Here is a 7,288-nt window from a genome sequence, read left to right as displayed (position 1 = left end):
ATATATATATATATATATATATATATATATATATATATATATATATACATATATATATATATATGTATATCATGCATATCCTTTCACATACGGCTGGAGAAGGACCAATATTTGAAGGGAACAAAGTGGCAGATGCTTTATCAGGATCAATATGGATAGGGACTCTTTCTCCCTAGGAAAGAGTTATAGCAGCACATAATAGATTCCATCTGTCTGCACGATCATTCGGACACCTTTATGGTATAACCCGCCACCAAGCTGCTGATATTGTGAAATGCTGTTTATCTTGCATAGCATTTAGACCACCTCCCTCTCACTCCTCTTTTAATCCTAAAGGAGAAAGACTTAATAAAATCTGGCAAATGGATATTACTCATTGGAAGCAGCAATTAATACATGTAACTGTTGATACACATTCCGGATTCCTTATGGCTTCCATACAACCCGGAGAAGCAGTTAGGCATTTAATTGCACATATGTTTTATTGCTTTAATGTGGTGGGAGTCCCACATACTTTGAAAACAGACAATGGTACCTCCTATACAGCCAAAAGTTTTGCTAACTTTTGTTATGAATTTCAAATTCGACACATTTGTGGTATTCCGTATAATCTGACAGGGGAGGCTATAGTTGAGAGGGCAAATAGAACACTGAAAACAATCCTTCTTAAACAAGAAAAGGGAGAGAAGGATGATGTTGGGGTGAAACCCCGGAGAAAAGTGACACAAACAGCATTGCATATGGCAGTGTATATCTATAATTATTTAAAATTGGGGAACGATGACCTAACCCCTGCTTTAAAATTTTGATATCTTATGCCCAAACGAGGTACACTGAGAGCAGGGCTGCACATAAAAGAAGACAAAGAAAAGGGGAACCGAGTGGTGTGGAAAGATATGAAAGGCCAATGGCATGGCCTGGGGCAAGTTCTAATGTGGGGACCAGGATATGTTTATGTCATTCCAGATGGAGAACCTGAGACAGGAGGATCTTGGGTGCCAGCAAGAACAATCTACAGGTATCAATCCCCAGGACAAGGTGTGCCAGAAAGGGAAACACAAGAAACATTAGAGAAGGAAGAGGGGACCGAGAGTCAGAAAGCCAAGATGGTGGAAATGGAGAAATCGACAAGGTAATTGTGGAGTCAGCTTGACAGCCATGCAGGCGTTGGTTCTCTGTGCGGTATTGCATGTGACAACAGTGAATGCAGAAAAAAACTGGACGCAGTTAACACCCCCAGAGGACCAGGCCAGTGACGTGCAGAGACAATGGACCTGGGCTCTCATAAAACACCCACCCACAGTACACCTTGTGGGGTGAGGAGAGCAGACTCCCACATTTGAACTGAGAGGGAACATATCTCTCCTAGTAGGGTCGATGGTCCCTAAAACAAAACAAAACACCATAATGATTTCCAAACTCAACTTTATATTTTTAACACCTTCTTACCCCATTTGTTTTGCACAAAAAAGTGTTACAGGATGTATTGAATACAAACCACATAACGTGTCCATGGAATGATGACGGGCTCGAAACTCTACTCACCCCTCCGGCCTGAACATTACTATGTTGGCAATTTCACATGAACAGCAAGAGTCTCCTAATGGTAACTTATCTGCTGACCTCTCTGGTTGCAAAGTTGGGGAAATGGACACATGGTCACACATAGTGGCCTGTAGCACAGGACATCCGATGCGGGGGTAGGTGGGAAACATCGAAAACATAGAGTTAATCTTTTGGGACAGTCCAGGAAACAAGGTGTGGCAGCAATTGGCAGCACCTGTCCCCTGTCTCAAAGCAGGGAAATGTCATCATGACCTCTGGAAAGTCTGGGCCACCATGGACAAAAGTCAGGCATGGGTGATGGTCTGCCAATGTACCACCTCAGCCACAAATTGACAATACATATGAAGTGTGGTATTGCATCTTTGCAGATGGGATGAACTATACCCATTTGTAATGGGAATGTAAATTTTTAAGATCTTCCCTAGTTCTAGGCTAAAGTGCACCTGGAGCCTGAGGTGGAAGGCTTGTTTTTCAGTAGATACTTCTTGATTGGCCACTGAGTCAATAAGGTTGTTACATTCTCTGAGCCAGGAGAAGGCTATATAAGCCCTGATGTGTAGCTTTGTTTTGGGGGCTCACTTTGAGAAGTGTTCTGTGATTTGATCTGGATTCTGGGAAGCCGTTGTCCAGAGCCCCTTGGCTTTGAAAAAACCAGATGTTGAAACCCAGATGTTGATTTGGTATAGATATAATGGTTGGACAGTTTGGAAAGCTGTCTACTTTATCTGTTTCTGTCTTGATAATTCTGCCTGTATACTTTGAAGTTCGGGGTGCTGACCTTTTTCCCCTGAACGAGGTAAACAATATATGTTTGACTGATTAAAGTAAGCTCTTTAAGACATTTTGAGTTCCTTTCCTTTAACAAAGCAGATCTAGGAACCTGTGTAAGCAGCCACCCTGGGGACGCTTGGGGTGCTTGCTGCTACAAAATGGCATCACGAACAGGATCTGCAGAGTAAAAGGAAAGTATGGGGACTGGGATAATTGTTTGTTTCCCAGTTGTGGTAGCTGTGATTCTGTGGAGCCATAGAGCAGGAGAGAAGAATGGCCTGCATGCAGACTTTGCTGAGCTGAGAGCAGGAATGGTGAGCTGCCTCCATCGGGACCTGGGAAGAAGCCAGGAGCGGCTGCTGCCTGCGCGAGGAGAAGGAACCCAGGAGTTCAGAATTCAGCCACAGGAAAAGGTAAGAACTGAGCAGCAAAGCAGGGGCACTGAATGTGTTTCCTTGCTGCATCCCACAGTTTGGGAACCTGGGGGAGGATGGACTTGTGACTATGGTGGGTGAGATGAAGTACCTTGGACCCCCAAGGACCCCACCTTGTTGGTTTTGTTGCCCAGCCCCCTCTCTGTACTTGGAAGCAGGGGCTGGAGCTGTGTGAGGAGAAGGATACCCCTCCCCCAAAGAGAACTTTATTTGGACTCTTGTTTTGAATTGAGGTGATAATGCTAAGTACTTTGTGTTTGCTTAAGGCCCAGTGGCCACTTTGGTAACTTTAGTTCAGTATCTTGAAAATGTGACCTAAGAGATGCTTAGTGCTAATTCAAAAGTAAATTGTCTATGCTATGGGCATGAAAGATCTTGGGGCCGAATTTTGTAGCAGCAAGCACCCCAAGCGTCCCCAGGGTGGCTGCTCACACAGGTTCCTAGATCTGCTTTGTTAAAGGAAAGGAACTCAAAATGGCTTAACAAGCATACTTTAATCAATCAAACATATATCATTTACCTCGTTCAGGGGAAAAAGGTCAGCACCCCGAACTTCACAGTATACAGGCAGAATTATCAACACAGAAACAGATCAAGTAGACAGCTTTCCAAACTGTCCAACCATTACATCCATACCAAATCAACATCTGGGTTTCAACATCTGTTTTTTTCAAAGCCAGGGGCTCTGGACAATGGCTTCCCAGAATCCAGACCAAATCACAGAACACTTCTCAAAGTGAGCCCCCAAAACAAAGCTATACATCAGGGCTTATATAGCCTTCTTCTTGCTCAGAAAATGTAAAAACCTTATTGACTCACTGGCCAATCAAGAAGTATCTACTGAAAAACAAGCCTCCCACCCCAGGCTCCAGGTGCACTTTAGCCTAGGGGCAGGGAAGATCTTAAAAATTTACATTCCCATTACACCATTCTCACAATGTGACTTGTGATATGTTTTTATATAACTTCTTGGGGGAGGTTCGGGCCCTGCAAGGTTATGCCTTTTTAGATTAATCCAGCTTCAAGACTACTAAACTCCAAAGCATTCCACCTCAGTATAAGGTGGAAGCGCGTGAGTGTGACTTGAAACAACTGATAAATCAGTACAGCCCAAAGAGAGGTGCAATAATGTTAGTTAAGCAACCTAGATATGTCATTATACCGGGAAAGGACATGATGCCCTGGACAGCATCCCGAGGAGAAGTGGCTTGGAAGACTTTGACAGATGATAAGGAAGGAAAAGCAAGAGGCATTGGACCTTGTGTTTGATGTTGTAAATTTAGCTATTTCCACCTTTCAAGAATTTCAGATACAGCAGCTATATGACCAAGTGGGATATATAACTTCACAATTGAAAATCTTTATGGACATAGAAACAAAAGCATGGGATTTGCAAGCTAGAATAGATAAAGGTATTCAAGGGGAAATATCAGTCTTGAAAGAAGCTCTTCTTGCAGTGAGTAATGAAACGGCTCTAGAGGAGGTTATGCAAGAAATACCCTGCCATTTGAAAAATATACCCACAATATGTGTTACTCCTCTACCTTTAAACCTTACTGGGTCTAAATTTCCTGCATTATTGGAAAGAAAAGAGAAACATTTACAGGGCACCTTTCTGGCAGCCAATGTATCTGAAGAAATAGAAAAACTGACATTCTTAGCCAGGGAAATTCAACAAGTGACTAATAATTTTACCATACCATCAGGTGGGCCTCAAGATTTAGTAGTTTGGATACGTGGTCATTTCAGCACTTCATGGCTTACAGGGCTGGGAGCCTCCTTGGTACAAATGCTACTTATAGTTATCATTGGTTGTATTGCCCTTCATTGTGCTTATTCTATTTTACATGCAAGCTTGCGACATGCTGTCGCTATGACTATTCCCTTTGGCGGTTACCCGCAAAACAAGAAAAGGGAGATGATGGAGCCGCAAGTGTGAGAGACACTGCAGTAGTCACGATATGTCAGAGGGGGTGCACGTGACCTCTGAGGAGCAGGAGCTTGGAGATGTGTAGGTAGACTTTGCCAGACCAAAAGGGCTGACATGGCATTGAGCACAGGGCCCTGGGTGCTGACTTTGCTGGGTTGGGAAAGGCTGATGTGGCATTGAGCGTGCCCCGTGAACACGGACTCTTCTTAACACATACTCCTTTGCCCTGCACTCAGGAGTGTGCACGATTGGCTCCCACATGACATGTGACAGAAAGAAGAAAGATAAGGATATTAGGGAAAAGGCAAGGGGAGGATCCATCTCTCTCTCTCTGTCCAGAGGTTCTGTTCTGCTTTGTTCTGTTCTGATCCTGCTTGATGGCCACACTGTTAAGATGTAACTGAATAAAGAGCAGCCTTGCTTGGCAACCTCCGTGTCCTTGGGTGTTCTGTGGAGGTAAGTTCTTCTTGGAGACAAGAAGCCGGAGACGTCCGAAGACCAGGAATAAGGTAAGACACGGCTGGAGTTAGGAGTGAGATCCCAGCATGATTGCACTTTTCGGGGAGCTCTATAAAATGTAATGCCTAGGACTGAACTCTAAAAAAGGGTTATGTATGGAATACCACACAAGGGCTTTCATATCATTAACATTTTAAGCTATGTCCATTTTAAGGAAGTTCAAAGTTATATTTATTGATTTGACTTCCATATCCCATTGTTCACTCATTGCATAATGAGCTCTCAGTCCATGAAATCCCCAGATCTTAGCAGACACATTATTGTGTAATCATATATTCACTAATTTTCTTCATATTTGAAGCACATCAACTTATTAATCTTTCAAATATTTAGAGATACAATATTTTAGTTAATCTTCCTAGTGTAATTCCAAGCACAGGCAATTTCCCAAGGTTCAAAATACTAGCATAGGTGCTCTCCATTTTATTCAGTGAAAAATTAAGAACAGAGAAAATCAAAACATAGCATTATTCAAAATACAGCATTCACCAAGTATAATTCAATAATCTCTAAATACTACTCCACCCTTGGACATTGTAATTCATTTAGTCAATCCCAAAGACCCTCTTTTAACTACTACTCCACCCCTAGGCAGTACATTCATTTAGTCAACCACAAAGCCCCTTTTTCAAATGGAGATTAGTTTATGATCACTAGTTAAGTACATTCATTTGTTTAATCACAGAGCACAAAAAAAGTCAAAAGTTCCCCACCCTTGGATCACAACTGAATTTACCCCAGAGTTAAAAACTTAAGCACAGCATTTAATACCCAAGCAGAGGTCTTTTCTTCATCTTGACCCAAGGCATGTTCACAGCAATCTTTCTTCCTGGGGAGACAAAGTTTAACAAGGCCACAATATACATTGCTAGTGTCCTCATTAATTCATTCTCTGTCTACAGAACAGTCCTAGGACCCCTGAAAACATTGGCAAAACCCTCTTCTAGGATTTCTGTAAACATACAACAAGAAAATCCTTCTTCAGGGCTTCTGAACCAACAGCAAGGTTCCAGAACCTCTGCAATAACAGGACTGTCCTTAAGCAGTGGACAGAATTCACTCTCTGTCTGCAGAACAGTCTCAGGAGCTCTGAACAAACAGCAAACTTCCAAGACCTCTGCAACAACAGGACTTTCTTTCACCAGTGGACAAATCTGGCAAAACAACATCAAAACAGACAGACAAAGTACCAGCATAACAGGCATGTCTCCTTAGTCCTTGGCAGCTCTGGGTGGCAGCTCTCAAAAGTCCTGCACAATTCAAATTGGCCCTCAGCAATCCTCTCCATCTCTCTCTGCCTCCAAGTTGCCACTTCCAAAAAGTTCTTCTCCCTCTCAAAAAGCTTGTGTCTCTCCAAATTTACGTCACCAGCTCTTCACAGTTCAGCACTCTCTTTTCACATCAACAAGTCCATCCCACAAGTGGGATTCACAAGCTCTGGGTTTTAACACAATCAATCCAAAAACCAAGCCAATAGAGGGGGATCTTTACATTCCATTATTATTACACCTAGTTCCATGTCATTTACAATATTGATAAGCATAATATCTAGTCATTTTTGTACTTCATTAACAAAAACAGCAACTATCTCAGGTCTAAATACAGATGAGATGCTGTACTGGAGACATTGCAACATTTATATATTCTATTCTCTTTACTTTTCTGAAAGCTGAAATAATATTTCCTTTTCTTTTTGATATATTAAATACCACTGAGAATAGAAAAAATCCAATCGTTTTTCTCCTTTTTTTCTAATACCAAAAGATATAAATAAAATTGACCAATTGAATATAATTTTAAAAGAGCAGGTACTTTTTTGGCACCTCTTTACCTTATTTTGAATATCAAATGCTTATTAATGATTTTGTCATGCCCATCAAAGACACAAAATAATAGAGAATCTCTGTGATCATTAATTCATACCAAAATTTCCATGCTGTAGTCAAATCCAATTTGGCCTACTTTTTTTTTTCTCTCCAGTATAGATAATCATAGATAGATAGATAGATAGATAGATAGACAGACAGACAGACAGACAGACAGACAGACAGACAGACAGACAGACAGA

This window comes from Petaurus breviceps, unplaced genomic scaffold, assembly GCF_028583685.1.
Source record: "Petaurus breviceps papuanus isolate PSGF00001 unplaced genomic scaffold, PetGlider_PUasm1.0 90743, whole genome shotgun sequence".
Taxonomy (NCBI): Eukaryota; Metazoa; Chordata; class Mammalia; order Diprotodontia; family Petauridae; genus Petaurus; species Petaurus breviceps.
This window is presented reverse-complemented; position numbering follows the sequence as displayed.